The sequence below is a fragment of the Protopterus annectens genome, chromosome 1.part2 (genome assembly GCF_019279795.1).
Source record: "Protopterus annectens isolate FY-2018-M chromosome 1.part2, PAN1.0, whole genome shotgun sequence".
NCBI classification, from domain to species: domain Eukaryota; kingdom Metazoa; phylum Chordata; order Ceratodontiformes; family Protopteridae; genus Protopterus; species Protopterus annectens.
In genome coordinates this window covers 113,188,262-113,208,277 of record NC_056727.1, presented here as the reverse complement: position 1 = coordinate 113,208,277, position 20,016 = coordinate 113,188,262, and positions in this window count along the sequence as shown.

Sequence of the window (20,016 nt, the reverse complement as noted above, 5' to 3'; positions counted from 1 at the left end):
GTGATACTGACATATAGGTTCCTAGGTTCATAGGTGTTTACTAGGCTAGTGACCACTAGGGCTTTTTTAAGCCTAGGCATGAATCCCAAATCTCTGACAAGTTCTGATACTGTTAATAAGTATAAGCAGGAACTTGGGAGATGAAACATTTACAAGCAGGGGCCTGGGAGATGAACTATTTACTGGCTGCCTGCGTCTATTAAAGATGTAAGTGTCAAACCAGGGATGAATTCCTGTTCCCCATCCAATTGTCCAAGTTAAACTTGAATTAGGTTAGGGAGGAACTCTGCTACTCATGGATGGGGTGCCTGTTCCAGAGAAGTGGGTAGTCTCTGGGATACATACCTGTCTCTCCAGTAGGTCGTATTTATATCACAGGCAAGGTTTAAGTCTTTAGAGTGGCTAATTCTGGTGCTGTTGTTTTGCAGATATGCAGGAGATCCATTGTGGTGGAGTCTAACAATGCCATGTATGACAGGCATAGATCTCCCCTTAACAGCCTGTAGGAGACAGAATGCAGGGATAGGGCTTTAAGGCGGTCTACACAGGACATGTTACTTACACCCTGTATTCTTTTAGTGAGGAATATCTGTGGACATTTCAGTTGTTGGATGTGCCATTTTTAGGTACATACCAAAGGGTACATTGTACTCAATGATAGGTCTGATGAATGCTGAATATACTGGAACAATGACTTCCTTGGACCTAGATGCCATATCTTTGTTTATAAATGCACAAAAGAAAATGATTTCCTCATTATTGTAGACATGTGATAGTCAAAGGCCAGATTACTGTCTATGTGTGTCCAAAGTCTGTGATGATTGTGTTGACTCTTAGGGGTGTGTTTTCAGTATGATAAGTACTAGGGGTGGATGACTTCCCAAAGAATAACTTCATGTATTTTTTGGCATTTAGTTTAAGTCCATTGCTCTGACACAAATTATTTGTGTCAATGGGGGATTCTAAGACTGCTCCTAATTTGCAATCATCCGCATATTTTGTCAGACAGAGGCCCTTGCCATTGGCCTTGACTTCAGAGAAGTAAATGCAAAACAGGAACAGTCCCAGCACAAATCCCTGAGAGACTGCACTTCACTGGCCTTTTTGTAGAGGTGGACTTACAAATTCTAAATTCCTGGGTAACGTCTGTTAGCCAGCAGGCTATCTGCTAGATGACAAGAGTTTATACCTAACTTCTTGTGTTTATCAAGAATGCCTGAGTGGGGTATTGTGTCAAATGCTTTGGCTAGGTCAAAGTAGGCAGTATGAACCATTTAGCCCTCATGCATTGCATTGATGACCTTCTCAAAGAAATCCACCAGGTTGAGTAGACATGACCTGCCCTTCATGAAACCAAACTGGGTTGGGTCCAGTGTCTAGAGGTTTCTTATATCATTATTGATTATGTCCATAATAATTCTTTCTGTGGCTTTGCATATGAGATTAGTGAGACTTATGAGCCTGTAGTTTCCAGAGTATGTAGATGGACCACCTTTGTGCAAAGGAATTACAGTTGCTGTTCTCCATTCATGAAGCACAATGTCTGTTTTGAGACTCTGGTTAAATAGTGATTCCAGATAGCCTGATAGGTCATGTTTCATGTTATTTAGAAGGTATCCTGGCATATTATCTGGGCCCATTGATGCAGTGTTCTTGGCCTTAGAGAGGGAGCATTGAGGACCTGTTCTTTAGTGATAGTATGGGAGTTATATTTGATGGTATATCCTGACTGGAAGGTTGAGGGAAGATAGAGGTAAAGTTAGAGCTAAATTTGTCTGTGAGTAGATTTGCTGTATCTTCTAGCTCGGTATTGGTGGCTCCATTAACAATGAGCTCTGCGCAAAATTGTGGATTGCCCTTGAGGCTGCAGACATAGCTAAAGAATGCCTTGTGGTTATCCTTGGCCTGGGAGACCAAATTTACCTCAAATTTGGTTTTGGTAGACTATATTTGAACTCAGAATTGTTTGTTTAGTTTGATGTCAGCGCTTTTATACTGCTAGGTGCTAGACCTCCTAATTTTTGCCATGGTTTTCCTCCCTCTGTTATAAAGTCTACCGATGCTGTGATTCCACAAGGGTGGTTTGTTTTTTTTGAGTTAGTTCTCACCTTATGCCTCTAAGCAGATATTATGCTTGTATAGAGTTTTTGTGAACACTTCCACACAGGCAGCAGCATTCTCAGGGTTTATGGGGACTTGAAATTTTGCCAGATTACCACTTAATAGTAGGAAGTCAGCCTTAGAATAACTCCTGAATACTCCAGGTTTAGCTGGGGTTCAGAGTTTTATTTTTACTTCAAAGGAGACCATTTTTTGTAGTCTCACCTTACCAGAGAGGACATTATACTGGGGAGGGGTGCAGCACTCTCCCATATTAGTGAGGACCTGATCCAGTATGTTTACACTCTCTTTTTAGCATATTGACAATCTGTTCCAGAGAGTTTGTATTTTCAAAATCCAGGAATCTTTGTACCTGTATGCTTGGTGTCGTATATCTTTCCCTGTTAACAGTGGGGTAATAAAAGTCACCTATAAATATGGTATTGGGTTAGATGGTGAGTATTTCCAGTAAGCTTAAGTATGTGTTATGTGTTTCTTACGTACTAGAGGGAGACCTATAGCTTTTCAAGGAAGTGGTACGGGATTTTGCCTGTGGTGATTTGAACGTGGAGAAGCTCAAGTGCATTTTCCTGTTTGACCAGTCTTGAGGTCTGCTGACCATCTCATTCCAAGCTGACAGATATTTCACCATTTAGAATGACACCAGAAACTAAGCCAATTATTAAAGTCTTTCATTTTCTGTTCATATTGTGGCATTGCTATTTGATAAATTAAAAGCCTGGGACACATATTCTGAGAGTTCCATGATATCTGTCTTAAATAATGTAGGGATGTACATCTCGGGTCATTTACACCCACATGGACTATGACTGAGTCATACTGGTACTTGTGGTCCAGTAACCTGAGTGCATGCTTAATGTGGTGGATCCTGGCCACTGATAGGCAACTGACCATTACTTTCTCCTTATTCAGTCTGGTGAGAGAAACATTAGTGTGTTTCACAATGGAGTCTCCAATGACCTGAATGTTGGATTGTGTGGTGGCTTGCCTTATGGACTTAGAAGTAAAATTTCCATGAGATGTGGCTGTATGTGTTGATGTGGGTGTTGTTTTGAAAGAGTGCATTCAGGGCTGCTGAGGCATTTGTTATGTGTACTTCATCTAGGAGATCTTTGGGGTTTAGGAAGGTTACAGTTAAGTGCCTCAGCATATGTGGGTTTATGTGTCTACTTTGTACTGTGTGTGATGGGTGCAGCATGTGTACTGACAACTTGATTGACACTTGGAGTGATTTTACATGAGGGCTTTGCCTCCAGTGACATTTTGTAAATACAGCTCTCACATACCTTATTAGTTTGTTTGAGAATTAGCTGGTTGTCAGCAAACATGAGGTGATTTCTACATCAGATTGCATTTCAAGATCATGCACCAAGCTGCAGTGAATGGATATTCAGTTTTATGGATGTCCTTCCACCAACTCATGCATCTTAATTTCTGCATGTTTCTGTGCATGGATATTCAAAACCTACATAGCATGTCTTCTGTGTTGCACTATTGTTTGTAATGCATTGTGCGTACTGTCCAAGCAGGCACAATGACAACAGCAAATTGCTCCTGTTATGGGAACTAGAATACCCTCCCAGGAATGCTGTTGAGGCAGTTGTATGCATTTCTTTGCATGATTTGACAACACCTAGTAACATATTTTGTGAAAAACTTCACACATATACACACACACACACACACACACACACACACACACACACACACACACACACACACACACACACACACCTTACTTTCCTGGCCCCATTTCCACCATATGTGGCAGGTGCACTCATAAAGACATTATGTTGTGTTCTGATAATGCATTTCTAAATTAGTGAGGTATTGCATCTGCAGGCACTCATGTGGCATTGCAGCAATATGTATATAGCTATCCTATATAAAGAGAAGCTGTTGTTTGAGCACTACTTTACCACATTATGTGCTATACATGTTCCCAGAGGTGTACACCTGATTGTGGCTGTCTCTGGATTGTCTTTTCCTTGTGATAGGGAAATATTCACAGCATTGTAGCCTGTGGGTGAAGGTATGTGTCTCTGCATGGAAAAATGTTGTCATATTTACCCATTTGCAGCTGCTGCTTTGTAATTGTTTCTAAGTACTGCATAATCAAACTATTCAAAAGGGTATGTGTGACCACTGGTAATAACATATTGTTAGCTTTAGACACCTGTGTTTCAAATTAATCATACATAAAATCCTTACTCCCCTGCAGTTTGTATGTGCTGATCATGTGTTTAGAAGGTTGCAGTGGAACTGTATATACACAACATGATGCTTCTCATTCTGTCTCCCACCTCCACTGCAGGGTTACATATGCAAGATGATGCTGTTCAGCCTGGACTTGCTCCAGACCTGCTTGAGTATAACAGGGGGATACCACATGACCTGACAGGGGCTTAGGGACTCTGATGCAGCTTACGGGGTACATACAGTATCCGAGTCTAAAACTGAGGCATCCCACATATTTGAGAACACACTTCCAATGAATTACTGAGATGCTGGGATGAGCTTTTGTACACATGGCCCAGGGTACTGCCTAAGGTTGTGTGTATCAGCTCCCATTGTCCACTGTATATATAGAAATCTCTGCTATCCTCATTCAGCCTGTTTCTTTCCACATGTGTCACTTCCTGTACCCGGAGTACAGCCATCCTATCCCTGTTTTCTGTGTCCACATAATATTGTACAGTATGGTCCTTTGTGTGTGCATGTATATGTACAGTCATCAACTCTCAAAGTTTGTCTGGTCCACCATTATCTCTTTAATAAAGGTTTCACATCCACCAAAATAATACTTACTCTGCCTGACTTCATTGGACTATCCTCACTGATCCTCATGTGTTCTTCACTGGATTGTTAAGTATTAACCTGTTAACCATTTCATCATGTGCCTCATGATTATCTTTACTTTATTTTGTCCGCTTACCTAAATAGGAAGGTGGAGAATGGTGACTGTTACTCCACTGTTGTAAATCATACAGGTGATGTGCATACCTGTCTATGAGTATTTTAAACCAGAGATGCACATTTGTATTTAAAACATGAGGGTGCCTGTGACATACAATGACTTGCATGACACTGCATGTGCACAGCTGTACTGTGCTGCACTGGTGCACTATGGCTAGTAGTACAATGTACATATGTAATGCAGTACATGCACAGGTTATATGCACTACTCTATTGTTAAATATTACGTGCCATCAACATCCACTGTTTCTGGACATATACATTTTTACACAAACAGACAAACACACTCAAATACATTCATAATGACTACTTCTAATGAAAACACTTGCCTCATAGGGGAAGGCTTGATCTTGGTGTAAAAAATAAAAGACTGGAAAATGGGACTTTGAAGTTTTACTTAAAGAATACATGCATTTGCTTCTCTAGCTTTTGTCATCTTTATCTGTCTCATAACAATCTGCAGACACTGTTATCTGATGTTCCCTTACTGAAGGGATGTAACAGTATATTAGTCAAAAGTTACCCTAATACCTTGTGAGATCAGTTTTGGAAGCAAATTCCTGATCTATGCTAACAAATGATATGATGTGCTCACTGTGGTGTGAAAGATTTGGTCTTTGGAAGTGACAGAACACTCAATAACTAGGGAACAATCTGAAGTCTCCACAGGACACCTTATTCTGCATGTCTTTTCATGTTTAAGGGTAAAGTCAGCCACATATCCTGACTTGGCAATAAAATATAACATCCTTCCCAGGCATGTATAACCTAGAAAAGCCATGCTGTGTTTCCATCACATCCATGATGAACATGCCAGTGTGAATTGTAAACTCCCTAATTAGTAAGGTGGGGAAGGCTTGATCTTGGTGTAAAAAATAAAAGACTGAAAAATGTGCCTTGAAGGTTTTAATTAAAGAATAGGTGTATTCACTTCTCTAGCTTTCATCTTTATCTGTCTCATAACATTCAAGAATAATGTTATTCATAAAGCTAAGAGTAAATAGTTTCAAAATGCCTCCAAGTCTGCATACCCTATTATCTGATGTTCCCTTACTGGAGGGATGTAACAAGATAGTAGCGAAAAATTCCCCTAATAACCTGTGAGATCACACAGTTTTGGAAGCATAACATATTGTTGTTAGAATGGCATGTTGAGAAATTCTTTGTTACATAGAAGAAGTTGTTTACTGGACCACTGGTGATGCTTTTCTGCAATGTAAGTCAACAACATCCATTGTCAAACTACTAGTAAGTAGATGGTTTTAAGGTTATATCTTCTACATGAAAAGACGTTTTATCTTTTGAAATGGGGAAACTTGATGCAACAGCTAATGTTGTCTTTTTACTGTAAAACTATCTATGAAAACCCATGTTGCAGTCTTCTGGGTCAGATTAGTGGAGAACCCTGTCATCTGGAAGTACAGAAAACTCTGATTAATGTAGTATGCCATGACTGCTGCATATCCTTCTATCTTAAAACAGCAAAATCATTTTTTTTCTTGAATAAAATTTTATTGAAATCATTGCTGAAATAAACAACTATTATAAGAAGAATTTAATAGATTTTAAGGTACATTAGAAAAAAAAAACAAGAGAACATTGATATAAAAAACAAATATAACATAAAATATACAAAGATGTTCACTGTACAAGCATCAAATAATACTGTTAAGCTAAAATAAGATTTGATTTTACATTTAACTTATTATTTTGCTAATAATTCATTTATACTCTTCCAATGATTGTATAATATATTCCTTGAAGATCTATATTTAATTGTCAACAATTCTAGTTTATATATATCTTTGAGAAGATCTTTTAACATTTTGAAAGAGGGGATATGTGAAGATTTTCAATTTTTTGTGATTTCTTTCCTGGCAATGGATAGAACAGACCATAGAATTGAATATTCACTCGGTTTTATGCAATTTGGAATTGGGGTGTTGAATAACACTAATGATTTGGTGAGTGAAAAATTATCAGTAAAGATTTCTTGTAGGAATTTATTAATATCTTCCCAAAATTTCTTTAAGAATAAGCAATCATAAAATATATGTGTCCAGTCTGCATTTACTACCTTTTTACATCTCCAACATAGAACATTGTCTTTAGTTATCTTACTAATGTTGTATGGAGTGAGAAAGGATCTAATTAAAAATCACCAGGTAATTATTCTCCATTTGAGTGAAGATGTAGTTTTACCAGCTGACTGAAGGATATTTAATTTATCTTTGTCTGTAGGTTTACAATTATTAGTGACAGAGAAAAGTTTCCAATAATTATCTGTGTATATATCCAAATTTGACTTTATTGTTCTATATATGTACCACCACAACACGACTATGTAAAAGTAACCAACACCAACAGCCTGGTTGTGAAATGCTGAAACAGGATGACAAACTCCTCGGCTTGAACCAAAAAATGGTTATCACATGTAAGAAAAAAAACACCAAAAATCTCTGGTTAAGCGCTTTCATCTGATATAATCAGACTTCCTCAGAAGTTCTATATTTGTGTGAAAGGCTAATTTTAATTGAAAAAAAATGATCACTTTTTTATAGGCCATGGGGTAAATAAGGAATATCCAACTTTCATATATTTTAAATCTAAGGATAACATTTTTCAAGGATTTTAAGATTAGAGTTATGTAGTTAGATATAAATGTCTGGATATGATCGTAAGAGAAAAATTATTTCAGTCTCCAGAAAAATTAGTTGTTTATTTAATTTAGCATATAGGTATCATTATTGCCTTTTAGATTTTGAGATAAAATTAGAACATGCTCTTTCCATTTTGCTGAATACTTTATGTCTATAAGGTAAGAGATTGATTTAATTACTGAAGAGATTGAGTAAAATTCTAGATTAGGTAGTGCAATACCTCCATTTTCCCAACTATACATATGGCACAATAATGTGATTCTAGGTTTAATTAGATGCCAAAGGAATTTTTTAATCATTATATTAAACTTTTTAATTATTGAGTATGAAGGGGGTATAGATATAGACTGAATTATATATAAAATTTTAGGAAGCAATACCATCTTTATAACTGACAATTTCTCATCAATCATGAATCTTATTTTTGACCATCGATTTATTAAATTGTCCATGTTTGCAATACTTTTATTAAAATTCAGTTTTAGAGTATCTTTTTATGTTGTTAGTAATAATTATACCTAAACATGTTATTTGCTTGGATTGTGCTATATATTTTTTAAAATTATCTAGTATATTATTTTTTTTGGACCAGCTAAAATGATTTGTGTTTTATTATGATTGAATTTAAGGCCTGAGTTTTTTTGAAAATGATCCATGTCATTGAATAAATCTTGTAGAGATCAATTCTTGCCACCCAATGTAATCAATATATCATCTGAAAACATTTGAATTTTTGATGTTTCATTAAAACCCACTTCATATCCTTTAATGTTACTGTTGTCCCTTATCAAAATTGCACAAGGTTCCATAATTAAAGTAAATAAAAGGGGATATAATGGACAGCCTTGTTTAGTACCTTTTATAACTGGTATGAACTGAGAGATATTAGGACCTATTTTAATATATGTTTGACAACCGCTGTATAATTGAGTAATAAGATTTATACATTTTTTTGAAAAATTAAGTTCCTCTAAAAGAATAAATAAATATCCCCAATTAATTGTATCAAAAGCACAATTTATATCTAAACTAACTATAGTTAGATTATTTTTTGAATTTTTTACTGATTCAATTAATGTTATTATTCTTTTCATGTTGTCATAAGAGGTTCTATTTATTATAAAGCCTGTTTGGTCTACTTCCACTAATTTACGAAGAAGGTTTTTAAGCCTATTTTCATATAGAAACATAAACATTTTATAGTCCATATTTAATAAGGAAATAGGTCTATATGAATTGCATTTAGTGGGATCTCTGTCAGGTTTTAGAATAGGAGTAATAAAGGTATATTTCCACAATGGTGGGATAGTATTTTTATTTTGTACTATGTTGAAAACAGAATGTAACAGTACAAGAGCTTTAATATGTAAAATTTTGTATATTTCTGGAATAATGCCATCATTGCCCGAAGCTTTATTTTGTTTAAGTTTATTAAGTTACTTCTGAATATCTTTAAAAGTAATTTGGCTATCTAGTAGTTTAGCTTGCTCTTCTGTTAACTTTTTTGTTGAATTTTTATTAATAAATGCCTGAATATCTTTTTTAGGGTTTATTAACTCGGATGATTGATTTAGTTTGAAAAAAAATCTGGAAATTTGTTTAATGTATTATGTAAACCAGAGACCATTTTCTTTTTTTGTGGTGAATAAAGTTCATAAATGTGATTGAATTTATTCAGTCTTTTAGATTTATTGGCTAGAATATTTATGGATCTAGGATTTATTGAGAAATTAATAAATTTACATTTCTCTAAACTAATCATAGTTTTATGATTTAATATCTCTAGATACTTCTTATTTAAATAATTTATTTCTTTTATTTTAGCTTTCTCTCCTTTGTTTTTTGAAAGATCAAGATTCAGTGCATCAAGATTAGATTGTATCTCTTTTAGTTCTTTATCCCATGAAATTCTTTTCTTTTTGTACCAATCGATTATTTTGCCTTATAAATAGGCCTTCATTGCATCCCAAATAAAAATTTCAGATGTATCATTAATAGTGTTAAGTTCTATAAAGTTGTGAACTTCTGTAGAAATGAAGGTTTTAAAATCATTTAATTTAGTGATATATGCTGGGATCCTTTTTATCTGAACATTGGAAATTGAATGAATCTATATATATATATATCTATATATATATATATATATATATATATATATATATATATATATATATCCTGATAACACTGACACGCCAAAACACTAACAACGAAATAACCGACACAAAAAAAATGAAAAAAAAAGTTCAAAAACATGAAACTTCACATGCCAGACAAACCAAAATCCCGACAATCAACAAAACAAATACCTTTCCTGAAAAACACACACACAACACAAGCACACCAAAAACCTTACAAACCTACACTAAACCTTACATACACAACTATCTATGCACTTACCTTAACCCAAACCCTAACCCTAAGGTCCATCATTATTGCACAATTATCTTACCCACACTCTAACCCTAACTCACTTAACCCACCCCTAAACCTAAACTTCGTCACTATCGCACACTTATCTGACCCACACCCTGACCCTAACGTCTGTCCCTATCACACACTTACCTTAACATGTCAGTGTTCTCAGTGTCGGGATTCTTAACTGTCGATCTTCTCCGTTGTTGATCTTCCGGTGTTGGTGTTCTCGTTGTTGGTGATTTGGGCATTTTATATAGATATAGATATATGTATATATATATATATATATATATATATATATATATATATATATATATATATATAAAAAACGTTATGGAATTATGATCAGAAAGGGGACATGTAATCACATTTGCATTAATTAAAGAATATGGTAAATTACTGGAAATAAAAATTCTGTCCATCCTTGAGTATGAGTTATGTCTATGTGAATAAAGTGATTTAGAGATCTGCATAGTTGTTAATGTCCTTTAACAAAAAAAGAGTCAGAAAATTCTTTCAGTAGCCTGGCCATAGTTGAGATCCTTCTTTTGCCAATAGAGGTAGAATCTCTGCTATCAAAAATACAATTAAAGTCTCCAGCTAATATGATATTGCCTTTAGAAAAATGTGTAATATGATCTATATGTTGCTGTGTTGAATTAAACCCAAAGCCAGAAATCCAGTATATATTGAATAAAGTAAATATTGTGTTGTTAAACTCTATAATAATTGAAGTTACCATACCTTTATCATTGTATGTGTCTGTTATTTTAGGTATAGGTAGTTTATTATTCCATAGTATTGCAACACCTCGTTTTTGGGGAATGCTCAGAGCTAACCAGAATAGAAAAATATTTATAGTCTAATTTAGAAATATCTCTGATATCAAATGAGTTTCTTGAAGAAATATTGAGAGTTTTGTACTTTGAGGTATTTATTTAAAGTTCTTCTCTTATTTGGATTATTTAGACCATTACTGTTAAGTGAAATACAATGTAAGGAAGTCATCATGTAATTTATTTAGCAAATAATGCATGTTGACTGTAGCTTTTATTGATTTTTTGTCTATAGGAAAATAATAGATAGATGTAAGAAATACAACTGTTTATTGTACATGAAGTATAAAGAAGAAATATAAAATGAGATATGCAAATTTTAGTGAACATCAAAAACATTGTTGTCAAAGAATTGTAACAGAATCTATTTACAAAAAAGACACCCAAAACCCATCTGGAGTTATAAACTCCTAATTTGAGTGACATCAAGCACTCAAATTAATATTCTAACTAGCAGCAAGTTTCAATCAGTAACTGCCTAATTATAAATTGATTCCTAATTAAAAGTATAGCTTTTAAGTGAAATTACCTCTTCTATGTATAGAAATAAACTTATCTTAGGTTATATATTTATAAAATTATTAACTTGTTAACTAGTATTAAATTATAATATTTAATAACATAGGACGTTACTATATAGATGTTAGTTTCTTCAAAACTATAGATTGGCATAAACAGGATGTTATAGATAAATTTGAATTAAAATAAGTTTAGGAATTATTTTTTATTAATTATATGTTTTCATATGAAACATAACTGTTAAAGTCTGTTTTGCGAGAAATGTATTTGTAAGCAGATGAAGAATGTAAAATAGTATTTGTAATATTATGTATGTATTAATTAATTTTCTGCTCCTATAGTCAAATAAACTGTTTTTCAGCAATATATATTAATATAAAGCTATTTGCTATCCTAAATTGCTAGAAACCAACTATGATATACTAAGAGCAGTTAAATCACATTTGTATATTATCATTAATATCCATACATTAGGAAAGGAATCATAAATACAACAATAATAAACATAAGAATAAGTCCCCCTAGACACTAAAATAATCAGCAACATTTTGGGATATCAATCTTCAAATAATTATAGTTTTTGATAAAATGTCTGCATAGAGAGTAAGATTATAAAATACTCTTTTCTAAATGAAGCTTATATGGATGTGCTATAACTTTGAGTTCCAGTTGTCTGACTTGTTTTAGCTGCCATAATAATTCCATTCTACTATTGTAACCGATTTCCACTATCCTTCTTTACTTATTGTGTTCTTTTACCATTAAATGTAACTGTTCCCTTTTCTTCTCCATCCTTCTCATAGATCTATATTTCTTAAGAACCACAATATAATGTTGGTGATGTTGAAATAATCAAAAATAAACCATTGTTACTTTTAACAAGAAAGTACTCAATGCTTAATTTGTAACAGTAAATATACTAAGATATTATAAGGTTGCTTTTTCTTAGCCAAAACGTCTCAATCAAAAAGCATATAATTTATAAGAGCACTTTCTATCATAGACTGAGTTCATATGTTAGTGATCATTGGGATAAAATAATATTAAATTAAAAACTGCATTAGGAATATAGGTCAGAATATATAATTACTTTGTAGTGTAACTATAAACTAACTTAATAGAACAGCTGACCTGGAAAACATATAAGAAAAATACTTAATATTATATATATAAATCCATAATACTACCAATATTTAATGTCAGCAGAATACTGTAAATAAAATGTAAAATTTCTTTCTCCAGCATAGCACAACCATTTTATTCTGTATAATATATCTATATAAAAACATGCATAGTTGGGAATTATATGTATATAACTGAATATTCCACCAATCACTTCTTTACTTTATAAACAAAATAAGAGTATTAAGTGAGTTAATGAGAAGAGAAAATCTTATGGATGGGATCCACTTTTCAGAATATTAAAATGTATTACTAAAAAGATAAAAGAACAATGGGAATCAGGCATTGCATTTTTTTTCACAGCACAGTTACCAGCATGGGTGTGACCTAGTCCGTGCTTTGTCTAGTTTAGTTTAAAAGTTTCTAATAATAATAAAGCTAATTATCAATATAAAGCATGTTTAGGGGAAAAAAATCTGAATTTGGCTTTGAAATTTCTTACAGTCAGTTGCTTCTTCTTGCTGTACCAATAGCAGCTTATTCCACTCCCAGGACAGTTAAATGAAGAAATGAATAAGGATCCATAACTTCCATAACTTCATCGAGCTGCTGATGATGTCACATGGCAACGAGAAGACCCATAGTTATGAAAGGAACACATCGACGAACCGCTGCCCACAAAAAAAGTTTCTGGGAGTTCCAGTGAGAAATGATAAGCTGTTTTGACAATAATTAAAGATTTAGGGTGCCCCATGATGTGCATGGGATAATCCAAAGACATTCAGAGTTTAGCAAGAATATTAAGGAAAAATATTTCCCATGCTTGTTTCACTACCAAGCCACCAACCAAAAGATAAAATGAAAGAAGCTTACCATCAAAATAAGACACAAACTGGCAAAATAAGCAAACTTTAAACCACTATGAATGAAATCTATTTATCCCAAAAAAGTTTAACAAGTACTTTAAGTAGATAACTAATTCAATAAATATATTTATAGTGACTAAAAGCTTTATATTATCTAAGCATTAATGCCAATGTTAACAATAGAATAAGCAAAGGACAACAAACAGACTATCTATAGTTAGACAGTATGTTCTCAAACCTTGCTCTTGTAGAGAAAGAACTATACATTATATTCAGACATTTATTAAGAGAGAATAAACTAAAGATGATTAATAAGTGTGTGAAATAGAGCAAGGTATTAACAACAAAAGGAATAAATAGTATAAACTAATTAATAACTAACACAAATCAGAAATGTTAAGAAAAAGTAACATCAACACTCACCTGTTGAACCATTTTCATCTCAGTAGACTTCCGGGTCATAAAAAAAAGAATTATGTATGTGTGGAAAACAAAGATAATATATTCCAACTCAAGTTATTTTTTTTTTTTGAGTTTCTTCTTGTGTTCAAGCATTTTCTAGGATCCATTTTCTGCAATTCTTTTAAGACTAGAGGTAGCCCAATCCAGTTCATCTATTTTTCCAGTATTTAATTTTTTTGATGAATGTAATAGCTGTATCTAATTCTTCAAATATTTTCGGACCATCCTGAAGGAAGATTTTCAGCTTTGCTGGGAAAAGCAAATATGTTTTTATCTGTGCTTTTTTAAGTTCTTTGAGGTGTGACAAAAATAGTTTTCTTTTGGCAATAACAGAAGAATAGTCATTATCAAAACGTATGATGTTATGTTTGAATTTAATTGGTGAATTGGACCATGCTGACTTTAATAAAATGTCCTTATCATGTGAAGATAAAAAATCTAACTATTACAGATTTTGTAGAATTATTTTTACTATTTTTAGATGGAATAAAGGATATGTGAGCCCTTTCAATACCAAAGGAGAGGGCTTCAGGAAGTTGTAAAATCTCAGGTAACCATTAAGTTAAAAATTTCTCCATGTTATTTTCTTCAATATTGTCTGGTAGCCCAAAGATCCTGATGTTGTTTCTTCATAATCTGTTCTCCAGATAATCATTTTTTTGAAGAAGAAGAAGAAGAAGAAGAAGAAGGGAATTTTGTTTTAAAAGAAATTCTAAATTGTGTTAATTTTCTTGAATTTTACAGTCCGTGTCATTTAATGATGTTTCTATAACTGTAATTTTTTCTTTCTGCTGTTTGAGATCTTGATGTAATGTCTCAATTTGTTGTGAAAATTTTTCTTTAAAGTTATCAAGCTTCAGGTTCATTCTGTCTATTTTTGTTGATAGTTCTTGGATGGTAGATAATAAAGATTGAAGCTCCTTTGTTAATGTTGTATCGTGGTGAGAAGATTTTGTAAAGCTCATACTGAAGTCAGGTGCCAGAAGTTTATCTCCTATATTTTGACAGGAAAAAATGAAAAAAAATTTAAAAATATAAAGATACTATTTAAATAAATTATTAGATGAACCCAAATATATAAAAAAACTGTTATTCAGATAGCTATAAGCAAAATTTCCTGTCATAAAAGTTTTGAGAAGGCAGAGTTGAGAGAAAGTGCTGCTACTCAAGGCTCATCCCAGCCATGCCCCCGCAAAACCAGTTTTCTGAGAGAAAATGTAAAACCACAGTCAAATCAGTATTCATGCTGTTTGTAGCTGCTGTTCTAATGACTAGGTTGTAGCATGCCTGTGAATGTGTATGAAGCTACATCCTGTTTTATGTCCTGGATAAATGTGAGTGTTCGTGGTATGGAGTTCATTTGCTCATAAAATACAGGCAGGAACCCTGACTGACAGTCAGAATGATTGTCATGTCAGCCAAAGTAACATTATATTATATCCAAACTGCAGGTGAGCAATAAAAAAATATCGATAGCTACCTGTTCCTGGATTCACATATATGTCCCTTGTTTTTAGTAGCTGAAAGAGTAGGACATACATCACTGTTGTCTTTATCCTTTATTCCTTTGTAGTAATAGTGCACTTAGAAAAAAGGGCTTAAAGAAACACTACTGGTTATTTTCTCAGACACTGCCAACAGAAATATAATTTGTAACCATTGTCACTGGTTTGGTTAACTAGATGTCCAGGATTTAATGATTACCACAGAAAAAATATTCTGACTGATGATTTTCCTGGAGATTACTTGCATAGTAAGCTTTTGGTTGTGACTCATTTTAACCACTAATTATGCATAGAGATATACTTGTGCATGTTCCTTAGAGCAGGTTTGTTCTCTGTATGTCTTACTCAAACACCCGGTTGCCAATATGACAAGATGCAAGTGACTACATTAATAGATATTGCCAACTATCAAAATATAAAATGTACTTTACAAGACTGTCCTCCTCAGAGTGAAACTGGAGATTCTGTCACTAGCTGTTTGTAAAGATATCATTGTTTATATTCATTATGGGAGATCTGCCTTTTTCATTCTGATGAGTTCAAATGTTGATGTCAGATGTAGGAGTAAGTATTAAAAAGACTTTGCAAATTATTAACATTCATCACTGAGTCAGTCCATTCATGTGAGAAGTCAAAATACCACGTCATGTACTACTGGATCTAATGTGACAGTCAGAGGAACACAGAACTCCTATAGCTCCTTCATGTTTGGAATTGTGAGATACTTTTTCCTGCAGGCAGGAATGTCTCTGTAGATTGTACTGTCTAAATGTTTATTATTGCTTGAATCTTTGAACAAAAAGGCATTAAGTCTAAATAACAGATGTCTGTGATTAACATGAACTTTTATAGCTTAAGTAGCCATCCAAGTACCATTGAAGGCCTTAGGTAATACACAGAAGATGAAATATAAAACTATTGTCCTTCTGAGTGCTGTTTCCTTCTGTATGTGTATATATATATATATATATATATATATATATATATATATATATATATATATATATATATATATATATAGATATATATATATATACATTGATGACTCGGCTATGGATACACTTACACATATTTCATCCAGGAATGGGGAATTCTTGCAAAATGTTATGTGTGGTTAAGAGTCAGATGTAGCTTTCACTCCAAAGGTGGCTGCTTAGTGTGCTATATTGATTAATGTCCTTGAGACCCGTGCAACATCTGACTGTCAATGGATACTTCCTGTGTGATTATCTTTTCTCTAACATGGCACTGAGATATTGATCAATCATAATAATACCAAACTTGGTGTAGGGAAGAACTGTGAATCCTTCAAATACTCACAAAGGGCCTGCCTTATAGTACAGTCTGTCCGAAATCGTTTCTCAGCATTTATCAACTTTAAACTCTGACATTGGCTCAGGAATATAGACTTATTCTTTATTCTCTTCAACTATCAAAGCATATTATGCCATATGGATACCCACATTAAAAGCATTGTTAGACATGAATCTGAGCCAACCATCTGATATTCCAGGAAATGTAACTGTGAGGCCCAGAACAGTGAGACTGAATGAGTGAAAATGCAAACTTATTAAAATAGTATATTTGCCCAACACCAAAATATAGCAATTTTAGAAAAGATCAGGGGGTGTGGGGGACTTTTTTCCCATATTGGGGGGTGCAGGGAGCTTGCCCTTTGCAAAAAATAACTTTAAAGGCAGAATAACAATGCTCAACCTGTGCTGTTCTCTGGATTTTTTGTCATTTTTTTATTTGACTTAGAGTTACAAGTTCCAGAATTACAATAGGGAGCCAAATATGACATTATTTCTCCAACTCCTTAGTCAAATTTTAATTAATTTTGTTATCAGTATGCACTCAAACTAGCTCCTATGGCAAGTACCAGTGAACTAGAAATTTCTCTTGGTTTTCCCTCTAAGTAATGGAGGCATTGTGCTGCATCTAGCAAATTGCATGTAAATTAGAAAACTTTCAGCAACCTAATTTTTTCCAGTATAAATACTTATCCAGACAGAGCTGGATCCAGCACTAGGTGACCTATGTAGTTGACTAGGGCCTGCTGGCTGGAGGCTTACTAGGTAAAGGACTTTCACATTTATTTTTGAATTAATAAAAAAAATTAAATTATTAAAAAAAATTAAAGGTGTCTGTGTGTAAAATGCCCTAGTTAAGGATGGCAGGTTAGTCAATTAACTTACCCAGGCTCAAACCCTGAACCTTGGTTACAGGAGATAAGAGCCTGAATTCTCTATATCAGCTACCAGACTGCTAAAGGAATTGTGAATTTTAGTGCATTTCAAGGAATTGTAAGTTTCAGCACATTTCCAGTTTCAGTGCATTTCCAAGGAATTAGGAGTTTCAGTGCATTTTCAAGGAATTTTCAGTTTCATTACATTTTTAAGGAATTGTGAGTTTCAAGGGAAGAGAAGTTTACTGCTGTTCATACTAAGTCTTTCTATGTGCAACTGTTTTGTTTAGCAAATGGCAGTCAGTGTTTGTGCCATAGAATTTAAAGAAGTGTTAGCAGCACAACAGATAACATACTTGCCTTTGGTACTGAAGGCTGTGGGTTCTACTCTCACATTTTTTTAATTTCTCCAAGTCTTTTGAGTTTCTAATACCATGATGGGACTGGACCACATTCCTAAGTCAAGGTATGACTGAAGTTCATGAAATTAGTATTGTTTTAATCTTTGGTGTTAGCCAGAAGTGGTCTTCACAGCACCTGCAATGTGCCCAGTATTGACTCCTTCTGCAATTCACGTGGAGTTACATGTGTCAGGAACATATCTAAGTATGATTGTGAATTCTGTTTTATAAGACCCGTTGCTCCTATTACTATTGGAACTGTCTGGGTATCCTTCTTCCACATTGCCCTCGTTTCTGCCTACAAATCCTGGTGTTTTATGACTTTGTCTTTCTCTGTATGTAAGACACTGTAGTCACTGGGTGTAGCAATTTCAGTGATCAATGCCACTCGTGTGTTCTTTTCATGGACTACTACATCTGGTTTTCTCACAACTATTTTTTGAACTGTTGGTAATGGGTGATCCCTTGTGATATAAACTTAATCATTTTCTACAATACTTTGGGGCTCATGTTTCCAATGTTTTTCAGCTACTTCAATATTATAATGTTTGCACAATCCCCAATGCAACAATCTTGCCAGATTATTATGCCTTTCAGTATACAGTCCTTCTTCCACCAGTATATCACGTCACGACCAGAAACAAGATGTGCAACTATTTCTAGTTGTCTTTTACAAAACCTATATTTTACTGTTTTTCCTACATGTTCAATGGACTTTGTAAATCAATGTGTATGTAGTCCACTATCTTGGGCAGTCAATATTATCTTTTCATCTTTCGGTTTAAATTCACCTCTCCTTAACCATTCCTGTGTTCAGTCCTGATTTACATTAGACTGCTTCAAGAGTTTCCTATACTTGTAACTATATTTATGCATTTTCCACATTTCTTGCCTTCTCACCTGATACTTCACCTTATATTCTTTCTTTTGTTTTTTGGCACATTCAGTTGCTGTCTGATTTTTTTGTCTCCTTCTGGTTTGATTTGATTTCCATTCCCGCATGACACCGATATGCTTCTGATAAACTAAGCAGGGAAGTCAGCTTAGACTTATACTCCTCATATTTTAAAACTTTCACTATGTTTGGGTTTTGTGAGGTAAGTAGTATATATGCAGTCCTATGACTGCAAATCTATCCATGTAATCAATTTCGAGGAGTCCCCACCCTCCTTCAGAATGGGGAATATATAGTCTTAGTATAGACTGATTTTTATAAATCATTTGATAAGCATGAAGCATCCTTCTTGTTTTCCTGTCCAACCAATCCAGCACCTTTTGAGGCCAGTCAGTCACTCCAAAACTGAAAGTCAGGACAGGAAGGGCAAACTGGTTTGTACTTGGACTTTGTTCCTAGATGTCAACACTGTTTTCAGTATTAATTTTCGTCTTGTAAAATATTCCTTACTAAGTTTTATTTGCATCTGTTCATGTTTTATTATTGATCCTTTATCAGTTCCCAAATATTTATACATGCCCTCTTGTTCAAGTTCTTTAATATCACATTCCTGATGTTCTCTTGGTGCTGCAGCTTTCCTGCTTTAAAGGTTGCTTTTGCACATTTATCAAGACCAAATGATATTCTTACATCATCTGAAAAAGTTTTGATCACTTGCAGTAAGTGCTTGTGCTATATAATTTAAAAGAAGTGTTAGCAGTACAACAGGTGCATACTTGCCTTTGGTACCGAAGTCTGTGAGTTATACTGTCATACCATGTGGATGGATTGCTGATATTGCAGTGCACTTTAAGGGAGTGGAGTGTGTTTTCCTTTGGATGATATGCCTAGCAACTACGAACTTGTCGGTTTGCCAGCTATTCCCTAAACCAGCTTACCAACTCTTTCTTTTTTAATGTAACATAGGCAATTAATTCTTCAAGGCAGCAGGCACTGAATTTGTAGATAAAACACTGAAATGTAAAGTTGTTTGCCAGTAGCAACTTCTTT